The 13,460-nt window shown below is 44.9% G+C and overlaps 1 protein-coding gene across 6 annotated transcripts in view; it reads left to right on the top strand.

Moving 5' to 3' along the window:
- The window catches only part of LOC6542123 (acetylcholine receptor subunit alpha-type acr-16), a 97,419-nt gene that overhangs the window by 51,584 nt on the left and 32,375 nt on the right, over positions 1–13,460 (top strand). The window lies entirely within an intron of this gene.

The raw sequence follows: 13,460 nt of genomic DNA, 5'->3' as shown, positions 1-13,460 counted from the left end.
ACTGGGGCCCACGCCCCCAAATCCTTTCTGCCATTTCAGCCGTAATTGCATTATTTTCATTAACAAAAGTTCAACTTGGGCGGCGTTTTTCGCACTCGTCACGCTGGCCAGGATGGCCAGGATGGCCAGGATGGCAAGGATGGCGATGGGTGGTAAAATGGGCAACTTTGCATTTCCGGACAATAGTTATATTCCTCCTCTTATTCAGATCCAGCTGCTATTATTTCTCTTTTACTTTTTATAACAGTTTTCACCAGTTAACCCCCTCGAAGTGCCGGCTGTAGCTGCCCATTGTGATCGGATGTGGGTACGTGGGCATAATAAACTTTAATTAAAATGCATAAAAGCGCGGCAGTAATGAAAACTGAAGTAGCTTGAGGAAGGGCAAAGTGTGCTGGTCTCCGTCCCGAATTAAAGTGATTCGAGCGACGGCAATCAATTTAATTAAGAAAAATACCAGGTAATGTGCAGATATTATACACCTGTCGAGTACCGAACCCGATACTCGATACTCAGTTGTCGGAATCGCAAAGTGCTGGTAATTGGCATTGCCTTGGTAATGAGGTGCAAAAAACAAGAAATTAAGCCCAGCCAGCAGAAGAGAGGGTGATAATAATAGTGCTAAAGGTACGAGAAGTAGGGCAAGACAAGGTATATAGGTCGGCTGCAAGAGAAAAAGAGATTTTATAGCACAAGAAAAAGGTATTTTATAGTTCAAGCTACTTTAAGATGTATTTGCACTTAGCCCGGATTGTAAAGTATATCTAGACATGTATAATATTAAATAGAAGGCGAGTATAAAGTAGCAGATTACACCCAACTTACTTGAAGCTAAGGAAAGGCACCTTAAAATCAATCAGTCAGGGAATCCTAGATCCTTTACCACACAATCAGCACATGAAAGCCTTGCTTTTCTCCATTCGCGCCCTGCGGCAACTCGTTCGTCTGACATTTTGACAGATTTGATGGTGCTTGAAGTTTGTGCCATTTGCCACCTTTGAGTAATCTGCAACTAAATTAGAAGCGCGGCCATCACAAAAGTTTTATCTGACAAATACATTTCAATTGTTGGCATGCCCCAGCCAGCTGGGCTGAGATGACAAATGAAACTGAAAAGTTTAATGAACCACAGAAACAGTGGCAAAATGCCGACTGCCGTCGAGCATAATGAGCGTCCACTGTGATGAGAATGCGGAGGTTTGGCAATTAAATTTTGCTTTGCTGCCACGCCCCCTAATTCTCCATGCCGCCCCTGGGTACAACGCAATGCCCACGGAGTCAGGGCAGAAGTTGTCAAAATTAACAAAACGCGGGGCTTCTCATTAATCTTTGTCTCCCAGATGGGAGCAAGCTCAGTACGCTGGCCAGAATGAATGAATGAATGGCCAGTCCAGTGCACAATACTCATCTCTTCGTCATAAAAATGAAAAATATACTCAAAATGACAGCAAAAAGTTGTTGCGACCCCCATCTTCGCCACATTCCGAATGGCATCTGGTGCGTGTCTGTGGTAGTGTGCCGGGGAAAATGGAAATGGAAAAATAGGAAATTCGAGGGGCGCTGGAGCTGTGCAAGCGGTGCTCTCGAGAGTTAATCATTTTCCTGCAGTCATTTGTTTGATGGCCTTGCCTTGTTTTATTTCGTCTGCTTGGGTGTCATAAATGTGGCACTGCATGTGCTGGCAAAATGCGCATACGCAGCGTTGGCCGTTATGAAGTAAAGTGGGTGGGTCACGCAGTAAGATCAAAACCAGATGTCGTGCGACGCCACAGCAAAAACAGTTCAGAAAGTAAAAACTACACACAGAAGTGTAATAGTTAAGCCAGACTGGCCACCAATTAAAGCCATATTGTACAATTTATTGCCAATTCCACTTAAACATGTTATCTAAATATTATATTATGTATATTATAAGTTGAAAGCTGGGGTTTCTTGTATATTTTTCTCCTGTGCACACTTAGCGAGAAATGTTATCGAAATGAAAAGAATTCTTGAAAAGGCTATTATAGCAGAAACAGAACCTGAAAGCTCAAGGCAATCATAAACTTAAATATTAAGGACAGGCCATAAATTGCAGAATATTATCTGGGAATTTGCAGGAATTTGGAGCTGTCAGCAATTAAACGCAAATGCCTGAAAAGTCCTGGGCAACGTGTGCACATGGACTGCAATTAGTTAATTGGAATTAGGCCTTCGTTCAACTCAAGCTTGTGTGAGCAGCACAATGAAGGCGACGCCATTGTCCTCATTTTGGCACCGAACTATTTTGCCGATCGGGAAGGATTCACCAAATGGCCAGAAATGGAGCACTGGAGTACTGTTTACTCAATTATTTAGAGCGTGTCCTGCCCCATGCCGCTAGCTGGCCATGCATAAATAATGGCAAAGCCAGCCAGTGTGTCCCAAAACAGAAAACAATTGAGAGAATTCCCCACGTGCCGTCGTGCCATGTGTCGGCAATTGAAACTCAATTTAGTCAACTGGCAAAAACAACAGTGGGGCCATGGCGATGTGTGGGGCGGCCTGGGGGAATCTAAAAGAAAAATGAGCCAGCAAAATGCATTTTTACAATTTTCACGCCAATTGCCATAAAAGCTGTAAGTGAAATACTTAAATGCAGCCACCTCTGCTTTGCCGGGGACTAGGACTCTGTGATTCGCTCTACACTTCCCAAGGATCCTCCACCTCCGGCTTCGGCTCCGGCTCCGTCTGCTGGAAATGTCGCCCTCTGCGATTCGGTTTCCTGTTTCCTGTGCAGCTTTACCTACTTCCTGCCTGGCAGTCGGCTCACGTTTTTGGGCAATGTGTCGCGACAATCAACAAGCCGCGCAAATGTTCCTGCTGCCATTTGGGTACCCAGCACGGAATGCTGGCTTCGAATGGCTCTGAGATTGCCGGCATCCAGCCCGAATTCGACTTGGCACTCTTAAGATGGTTTCCAGGGCATCGAGACCCCAAATGAACTACCACGAAAGTCACTTAAAGTAGATGCACACTTCAGACAATGTGTGATAAATCGCTTTGTTCACCAAGAACGTAATTGAAAAGTTATATGATATATTGGAGCATTTAATATAATGACCAAGTTACTAAATCCATATAATAAGTAAATTACCTTACTACTACTTTTGTTACTGAGTGGGTATATTTATCAATCAATGGTACAATATCAATCTTGTTAGCCCAGCCTGCTAGCCTTCGGTACTGGGCATCCTTTAGTCCATCAGCGCGGCGCCGTAATCCTGCCCAGCTTTTGTGGTGAGTGGAATGGAGCACCGGGCGCCGCCTGGACAGGCAATTAAACGCTTTGGCGGATGCGAAGCATGCGGCGAAACTTTAAACAAATAGCCTGAACAACGAGGAAAACAACATCAACATGGACAAGAACAAGAACAATTAATGTGAATTTATTTTTCGGACTCATTTGGCGGTAATTGCCGAGCGTCAACGAGAGCAAACAGAATGAAAGGATTCGCATTTTGTGAGAGGGTTGCCAAAAGTGTTCTGCTTACTGTCATGTGCAAAGGTCCCACGAACCGTTGAATAGACCCTCTGGAAAAAAAGTGCGGAGCTCGTAATTTCCCTAGAATTTCAGCCCACTTATTTACGATGAATTTTTGGACAGCCCACGCAGTAAAGGGCTCAACGCAACCACTACCCCTTCTTTTTTCACCCCTTCGGCAATTCCGGCAATCATTTAAGCTGTTTTACGATCTACAATTGTGTGGCTCCTGCTCGGCAACAACTGTAAATAACTTTGCTCATTTCAAACATTTATTGGTGACGCAAACGGCCTGTAGGTCGGTTTTTTGGCATTTCTGTTTCGGTTTCGAATGCTCACTGGGTCTTATGGTCGATTTTTACTTGTGTTAATTTCCGGTAACGTGGAAATTACCCCTGACAAATGAGATACTTTCGGCCTTCCTCGCAGGCGCTCATAAAAGCAGGCCACATAAAATATGATGAAGGGCACTTAAGGCACCCGGACTCGATGACATCCATCAAATATTTAGACACACAACATGCATAAATGGATGACACACACACACACACACAGACGCGTACACAGGGGGCGTAGGTGACACACCCTTCATTTTCATAAATATTAAAGTGAGCAAACCTTTCGGGGAGGCCTGTGTGCAAATCTTTGCAATTTCATTTGGCCCGAAACGACGATAATTTATGGGCGAGAATGCAAACTTTGTCGAAACATTTTCTTAGCCCAGTTTTGGCGTTTGGCACTGTTGCTGTGGAATATAATTTATAGAAAATATATGCAATTCAGCGCAGTTGCAACGCCACAAGGCGCCACAGTTGCACTCGAGCTGCCAAGGTAGAAATCGTAATTCAAATGAAGTTTCAACGCGCGAGTGTGGCAAATATATGCGGAATATTATAACGACTTTAGAGCCAGGCAGGATTTTCTTTTCCTACTACAGCACATAAATAAGCAGAATTCGGAGAGCCTGGAATCAGCGTAATGTTTCCACATTTAAGTGACGAACCACTGTGCCACATCCAGCAATTCATCTCAGATTTTTTGGAGCCAGTTTGGATTTTCTTTTCCCACTACAGCAAATAAATAAGGAGAATTTGGAAAGCCAGGAGTCAGCCTAATGTTTCCACATTTCAAGTGACGAACCACTGTGCCACATCGAGCAATTCATCTCAGATTTGTGGCATGCAGCGCAGAGAGTGCAATTGAAAGCGCTGCGGCAGCCTTCATTAATCAAGCTGCAACTACGAAAGCGATTTCCCCGCACCCAGAAAACTGCACTTTTCCATTCCGGGGAATCTGTTCACAATTTGGATGAGCAGACAAATGACTGGGGAGATGCCATGCGAATGATCTGGCCCAATGAAATATGATTTGAAGGCGTTAAGCTGTCAGCCGCAATAGGTAGATTTACTACCTGTATCCTCGTATACACCTCGTACCCACACACACGTCTTTTGTGGCCGGAGGCCATGGAAAATTTATTCGCCCTGGGGAATGAAAATGCCAAATTTCGCTGCAAGAACACGACGCACAGGAATTTACACAGTACTGCACATTTATTGCCTCCCAACTGAGTTGGCGCTTTCTAAACGAGAACAATTCTCGGATTTAAGCTACCAACTACCAACTACTCACTCGAGTGACCTCCAAAAATATGCCACACAATTGTTACACACACACACCAGAGTGAACAGCTTGTTCCTTCTGGCGGAGGGAAAGCGATTCCATTCATGAAAATTTTTACACAAAATTACATTTGCCGGGCCCCTCGGCTAACTAACTAACAGGCAGTCGAAAAGTCGGGCCAACCGACCGACCAAAAGGCAGGCATTTTCCGTAAATTACTCGGACAAATTCCACCATTTGTCCCGCCCCACCCATGGGCGTAGTGCTCTGCTTGCGGTCCAAAAGGGGGGAGAAGTTCAGAAACTTGTTCAAAGACCTACTATATCAATGAATCCTTGATGCCAACTTTACGACCCCCACATGTGACTAACCATTTCACCATCGCGTGTGTGTTTAATTTGCGTTGTCTTCTCATTAATAATGGAAGGCTCCTTTTCGGAGAGCAGCATACACCGCATCAGATTTCCCAACTATGGTCGCGCCCATCCGAAAACAAGGACATCCGTGGGAGGAAACTCCATTTTGCACACATGGTTACAGCCGCCTCGGAATACAAATTCAAGTTTAATCTGTCGGTTTTCTGGGGCTTCCCCATTTGTAACAGATTATAATCTCTAGCGTTCCGAAAATAAAAAGGAGTGTTTGCAGGTGGTATCTTTTGTTCCATCGATGGTGGGGTACTTTCCCATTTCAGTCGGGCTAAAAGGGCTCGTGTGGGTCTAACGTTAATGAGTTGCCTAGTTGCTAAGAGGTTGGGGGGCACTGACGATGATGGTGATAATGAGGATGTGGAACTGAACATGAATGGGGCACAAATTGTGCTCAATTGGATGTGATTGGGTTTGCCCCGTGCCTGTATTGCTTTGACTGTATCTTCAGTGCTGCGCCCATTCAACAGATTTCCACTTAGGCGACGTAAAAAATCTTGGCAAGAGGCTGCGGGACCTAAATTTAATTGTACAAATTTGCAGTAAACCAATGGGAAAAATAGGAAATTTTATTAAAATTTGATCAGATCGGAGTTCTATGTGCTAATCCCGCAGTTAATTAGCCAAATCGCATTCGCAATTTATAAGCCCCTTTGTAAAAAGATTAAAAAACGTAATAGTTTATGCATATTTTTTGTAGCTTTAAATGTGCTTTCGTTTAAATTCTTTCATAAAATAATAGTTTATTTTACATTCCATTCAAAACGTGCTCTGACTACACATTTAAATAACGAAAAAAGTTAATAAAAGCAACCTACACTCCTGCTCACTTATCTATTCTCAAGAATAGCTGAATAAAGTTTCGCATCAAAGGGGCCATTCAACCGTGGTGGCCAAACTACAACGAAAGCAAAACTAAAGCGAAATCAATTTAAAGCATTACTGCCATTCCAGGACCCACACACAGACAGCGACATATATGTATATATATGTAAATGCCCATTTTGCTACTCGCTCCAGCGTCTTTTTAGTAAATTTATAGACCATCTCGTTGACTCCTAACATATGCATAATTTTTCAAGAGCATCGTCGTCGCATTGGTGCCGGGCCATAAAATGGAATCTCCGAGTGCTTTTAATTTGTCCTACCAAATGTAAGGACTAGACAGGACCTCCCACTCACACATACACACACACACATATATGTATATCTCGTTACTTAGCGCACATTTAATTTTGTTACGCACACACACAAGCACAGCAGCACTGCGTGAAGGCGGAGAAAGCGGAGAAAGCGAGAGTGAGAGTGGGAAAAGGAGAGCTCGGGCGCACCAGAAAACTATGTAGCAATTTATAACTTTTCCCAGCCGAGTAGCAGTTGAACGGACGGGGGGGTGGGGCAGCCCCTTGGCAACGATAATGAGACTTCGTGCCAAATTATTTAAGAGTTGAACGTGGAGGGCAGTGGAGGAAAACACAAAAGTAAATCAAAAATTTCCGGAAACCCGGAATGCGATTAATAAAAGTGTAGCACTTAGCCAGATTAGGCACTGCACAATGGCGTAACAATTGTTAATTACAATTCGCTGGCGCAGCGGGGAAAATTTAAAGGCAAATGTGCCCATTAAATTAACTTAAAATGCGCGATGGGTGGTGGGTGGTCGGTGATAGGGTGCAATTCCCAGCTCCAATTCAAATTATTTTGCACATTAAATTCTGCGGTTACCAGGCAGCTGAATTAATAGCAAAGTCGCCAAGGCTCCATCATCATCGTTGTCGGCGTTGGCGGCTTTGGCGCTGAAATTGAATTTGCCAGTGACTGGGCCGCAAACGCTGAAACCGCGATCAAAATCTAGCCACGCATACAGTCGCACGAATTCATAAAGGACCCCTGCGCCCCACCGGCTAGAAAATCCCCTCACAGGACATCTACATCCTGGCGCTTTTTCCCTGTCTATCCGAGCGATTTCCAAAATCTGCGTGCACGCTGAGAGCTGGAAAATTCATTTGAAATGCGCAAAGTGTTTTGCGTAGTCACACAGTACAGTTCTCACATTCATAAACGGCTTTTGGGAACTTGGTATGGGGTTTAAGCCTTATAAATTAGCGGTTAGATTGTGCGTCATAAATCGTGCGATTAATTTTAAAGTGCTCGTGCGGCTGCTGTTTGTTTTTGAAGAGCCCCCCATACATCCTTGATTTCTGGCCCCCAGAACCGAGAATTCTGATGGTTTAAGCCGCTGACCAGGGCTGACACTTGCTGAACCTTGACAAGGCATTTGACATTTATAATTCACAAGTTGTCGCTCTAATTAAAAATTATGACTGCAAATGGGGGAAAATGTATGACAAAACAGTTTCATAAATGCAAAATGCTCACATTCAGTTACTGATTTGGACTCTGATTATGAAATAATCATTTTATTAAAGGGTGACATGTTGTTGCTTATGTTGGAACTTCTTGTTTTGCTCCGAACCACGAATAAACAAAAGTTTCGTAACAAAAGTTGCCATGAATAACCAAATGTAGAGTTAACAAATTTATTTTTTCCAACTTTAGTTGGCACTCCATTCCAACAACTGGCGAGTAACGCAGGCAGTTCAACGTTTTCCATTTAAGAGTTCTTGGCCGCCGAGAAGTCACTAACTCCGGTTATCCTCTTGAAAAAGATTCCTACCTTTTTAGCAACATCCCCTCGAAATTTATGTATCTAATTAAAATGGAAGTGGGGGGCGAAAGAAAGTCGAGGGTCCTGAATCGAAGAAAGGAAAAACAGGCCTGTGTACTACTATATGCTAAGCGCTTCGCCTAACTTCGTTTCGCATAAATTTCAGCGAGATCCAGTGGGGATGGGCACGCATTATGCTTGTTTATGCTCGAGAGCTGCATTTTTATGTCCCGTCGGCGAGTTGGGGCTGTGGAGCCAGGGACTACAACTGCGGCCACTCCATCAGCGGGCTCAGTCGGTTGGGTGGATGCCTAGTACACTGCACTACACAACAGCGGGATGTCCGCACTCGCCTGGGCGAATGGGCCAAAAGCCAGTGGCCCGCTACAGTGGTCGAAATTCGATTTTGCTGCGGCTGATGAACCATGAAATCTGTGGAATTTCCAGCCGGCTGCAGACGAATTCAGTTCGACGTGCAGCCCAGTCGCCCAGTCGATGAAAGCCACATCTATGCTCCTTTCGTTGCCCAATGCGGCATCTGGTATCTTTGAAGCGCCCTAGTTTGAGGAACTATTTTACTATGCGATGTATGTACATCGGCACCGTGAACTGCAATTTCCTTAGGCGGCACACTTGCCATATAAACTGCATGCAAATAATTGCCGGATGGGGTGGAAAATTGGAGGCCACGCTGAAAGTCTGCTGGAGAAACTACAACATTGCGATGATGGACCACGATATTTCACTGCTCGGCAGTCCACAAATCAAAGCCAGTGTCAGAGGTCAAAGTGGAGGCTGTGACCAAATTGAGCCATATGTCTTGATCCGCAACACAGCAAACACTTGGCGCTGCTTTTAAGCTGAAAAAGATCTTATCAAATGGAATCGGATGGAAAAATAAAACCACTCAGTTTCCCTGAGAAATTCTCTGTTAAAAATGACCAAAAGTTATCTTAATAATCCTAGAAATAGAGCAAAATATCTTCATTTCAGATGCATCCTAATAAATATTTGCCTAATATATTTCAAATATAATATAATTAAACAAACGCAATAGTTGGCCTGCATCCACTGTGCTGGAAAACACTCTCCCAACTCCGGCAGTTTGCCTTTTAGCTTAGCAGTTGGCTGCTGGCGCTGCTTTTTAATAAAATTAGCTCCGACATTGGATGCTTGTTTATGCAGCAGCCGCCCAGCAAGCGGCGGAGTGGGTGGCGGGTGCTGGAGTGGGTGGAGCAGGCGGCGTGGAGTTCGGCCCACGCCCACCCACTCCCATGTCGACCCGACGACCCTCGTGATGCACAACCGTGTGTGAATGTGGGTGTGTGGGTGGAAGCCTGTACTTGACTGCTTATTATGCATGAATTTCAAATGAAGTCGCGAACGTGACACAAACATGCTGCACGGCGATGCGGCATGCCCTTTGCCGACTAACTGGCCACCCAGCCAGCCATCCACCCACAGCGGCCCACAGAAATTTACACATTCGCATTGCGATATGCATTTAATATGAGGGAGCAGATCGTGGGGCAGGCTATTCAGTTGGGATTCGTTCTCGAATGCCCGAAAAATTGAAAAACACATCAAGCTCATTGAGCGCTAAATGGGAATAGGTCTTAGTGTGCGGAAATGGCAATGAAGATGGTCGAAATGTTATGCGTAATGAAATTGGGCTCTTTTTTTGTTGATTTTGAATGGCTCTTAAGTGGAAAAGGGCGGGAATCGCAGTACCAACGATGGGGGTCAATTGAAATTCCGTTGATCTGATCTTCTGCCGAGAGAGAGAGAGAGAGATGTTCGCTTGGGGATAGAGAGACCTCATTATGCTAGACAAACTTCGTTGTAAGCCATTTTCCGTTGGCAATTAAACACTCCAGCATCTTGGCATCCTGCCAGGATGTCAGCGTGTTGATAATGCACTCGCAGCGAAGGCGTTTACATTTATTTTCCCGGCTTAATGATATGCTAATACATATAAACAAAGACTGCGCAAGTTAATTGCCCTGCCTGCGCTGTTGTTGTTTTCCTTGTTTTCGTTTTCCCGCTGGGCTGGCTATTAACATTTAATTAAACGCCTTTCGCCGTCAAAAGAGCGAAAGAGGCGCCATAATTACAAGCCAGTTACACACATTTTTCTAAGCGAATTTCCGTTCAAAGCTCGCAAGCAGTGCCAAATCTCTTCGAGAAGCATCCCATTCTTCTGCCGGCAGCATTATTGTTTAATTGCAATTAGTGTCGGCCAGGCAGCGCCTCCAAAACGATAATAACGAGCCGTGTTTCAGTTCATGCATAATGCAAAGGCCGAGCGCGGCCCACACATTGCAATTAAGTCGCGAGGAGCTGCATGCACTGGCAGAAAGCGGAGGGGGTAAGCCAGATATTGCATTCTCACAACACTTGAATGATTGGTGAAGGAAACTCATAAATTGCCACCCAAATACGGCCAAATGCAAATAAAACTGCACAGTGGCGCTTTCAGAAATAGAGTTTTCAGTATTTTCGCGCAGTGCATCTCCCATTGTGACTGATTTGGTTGTTGTTTGCCGTGCTGTTGCTTTTGTTGCCGCTGCCTGCGATGCTGTCGAAAGTATCTCTTTGGCAGCCAAGTCGAGTCGGGCCTTGAAGTGTGTGTTGCCACTTGAGTTCTCCAGCTGCTACTTCTCGCAGCTCTTGCCTTCCACTACCAGTTCCTCATCCACTTCCACTCCCACTCACTCCACATTGGGCCCTCGTTCACTTCTTGGCAGCAGAGTGCCTGAGTCGCCTTGAGGATGTGTTGGATTATTTTTATGTGCTTATTTTCGCATGCCTAAGTAGTTAGTTTAATAAATTGCATTGCTTAGGTAAGCGCCGTTGAGTGGCAGGCCGGCTGACTTGAACAACAATTGACGGGTTTTCGCCATTTGAAATGCTAAACATTTGCACAACTTTTCGCAAGCCTTATTGAGCAAGTTGATTTCAGTTTGTCCTGCCGACTGTCGCTGCCTTCTGTCCACAAGTAGGAAGCAATCTCAGCACGCTGCTGTTGCACTTGATGTCGAATTACCCACAGAAATCACGTATACGCCACCGTGGCGCAGTTGCGCAGCGCACAAGGAGCACACAATGCATCACAATAGTAATTAACAATTTACCAAAACCCGCCCACACAATGGCAGAAAGAGTTTCTGTGTGATGGATTTTGCGCCCTTCCGCTCCTTTGCCAGAGTGCTACCCATTTGCACCAAGGTTAAAGTAGCAGCTCGTAAATTTTTTAAAAACAACTGAAAGCGATTCAGAGGGAAAAAATGCACTCTGCATTCAAGGTGGCAAATGCGAAACGACCGAAATTGTCGCCAAACAAAAGGAGCTGCCCACGACGAAGACCAAATTAAATAGTTTTAAATCATGCAAAGCGACGACCCCAGAGACAAAGGCGGCGGTGAAAAGGGGGTGGCAGTGGCAACAATGGCGGGCGGGGAAATCAAATGTCAACTTAGTGCAAGGACAACTGCAGATGGAGAAGTTGCAAGCGACGCTCAAGGCCAAATTGATCAGGCCCGAGAGCAGCGAGCTAGTGAAACTGGGTCAGCACACCGCACAAATAAGTTGGCAGTAACTCACCCACACAGCGAAAAGCACACCGTCACGCACACACTCACATGGCGCCTAGAAGTATGCACTGTGTGGCATATTAATTTTTGGCGTCCTTCAAGGAATTGTTCGGGCTCATGCTTCATTCAATTAAGTCGAAACTCGGTTTCAATTATGCCTGATTTGCACCAGAGCTTGTTCCTGAACAATTAGATGTAAAATGTGATGAGATATTTAATAAGGCATTAGGAGTAACAAAACGATGGGTCCATTTTAATTGTTTGATGTATTTAAAGTCATCATATATCAAAGCTGCGTGATTCTGTAATTACATAGGTAGTTTTAATATAGGTAGGTTTATATGTGGTTAATAATGTGGGTTTAGTATAGGTTTAAAGTGGCGTCGTTTATTTTGATCGAACCAAGTCTAACTGATATTTAGTAATATTAACTTACAGCTACTTGTATTTGAGTACGTAATATATATTAATTTGTGAAGAATTGCCACGTTTGTAGGGGGAAAACCAAGCCAGAGGACTTGCTCGTCCTGGAAACCCCTAGTCTTAAATTCACTCGACAGGCGGCCCAGTTGCTTATCAGTGTCACTTGTCGCCAGAACAAAGGACATTTTGGGGCTCGTCCTTCATTGTCACACACGTGCATTCCATAACGCTTACATGGGTCCCATTCCCGCCCCCCGCTGGCTGCACTGCACCTGGTTTCGCCTCGGCTCCTGCATATTAATGCTCATGTAATAAACACAGTCGCTCACCTTGACAGCCTGTGGGTTTGGTCAGTGCGCCAGTTCGTCATTGGTCGGCGGTCAATTCCAAGTGGTTGCCCTGCCATGTCAAATTCATGGCCTGATCCTCCAGCGCCCGTTCCCGGCTGTGATGCTGATTCCGATTCTGATTCTGCTCCTGTTCCGCTTGCATAATTTAAGCGAAATTCGGACATGGATTCGATTGCCACCATGAATGCGAGCAGCTTGGACCTGGGCCAAAACCACTGCAGCTCCGCTCTGAAGGAGACCCGATGCATTCATGAATGAGTTGACACACTGTTGGGCTCAAATTTTGCGGATGGCCTGCCAATATTTGTCCCCTGGCCCAACTGGTCACACCTCTTGTTGCTGTCCTTCCGCCTCTAATGGCGTGCAAATAGTTTTCACAATTGAGTTGTCAATTTACCAGCACTCCTGGGATGCGAAACATCGCAAGCTGAGCCAAACTTTTTGGCGCTCATCTCAAATATTTGCCACTGCCCATTTTACGGTTTGTTCTAGCACAATGTACCAGGTTTTGGGACACTTACTTCCGTCTCATTCCCAACCCACATTCTCCGCATGGCAGTGGAGCACCTCTTACACAGTGGCACTTAATGACATTTTATGGCTGCCACCTAGGCCAGTTCAGAAACCAGAGGATTGCGGAGTGGTCTGGCCAAATTGTGTGGGAGCCAAAGCCATTTCCCTGAGGCCAGGGAAGCAACTTTGTAGGAGCACTGGGATGGGAATATAATGCAAGGTCTTGGCCCAAAATATGCGGATTTGGCGTGCTGTATTTCAGTTACTATAGTTGCTATAATGAAGTTTTGATTTTACAATACGAAATCAAAAGCATTCGGTACCTTTTTTCGTTGATAAATGGTAAAAAATTCTGAAAAT

Source organism: Drosophila erecta, unplaced genomic scaffold, assembly GCF_003286155.1.
Source record: "Drosophila erecta strain 14021-0224.00,06,07 unplaced genomic scaffold, DereRS2 tig00000055-arrow-pilon, whole genome shotgun sequence".
NCBI classification, from domain to species: domain Eukaryota; kingdom Metazoa; phylum Arthropoda; class Insecta; order Diptera; family Drosophilidae; genus Drosophila; species Drosophila erecta.
Note: the sequence above shows the minus strand (reverse complement) of the source record. Positions and strands in the feature narration are given on the sequence as shown.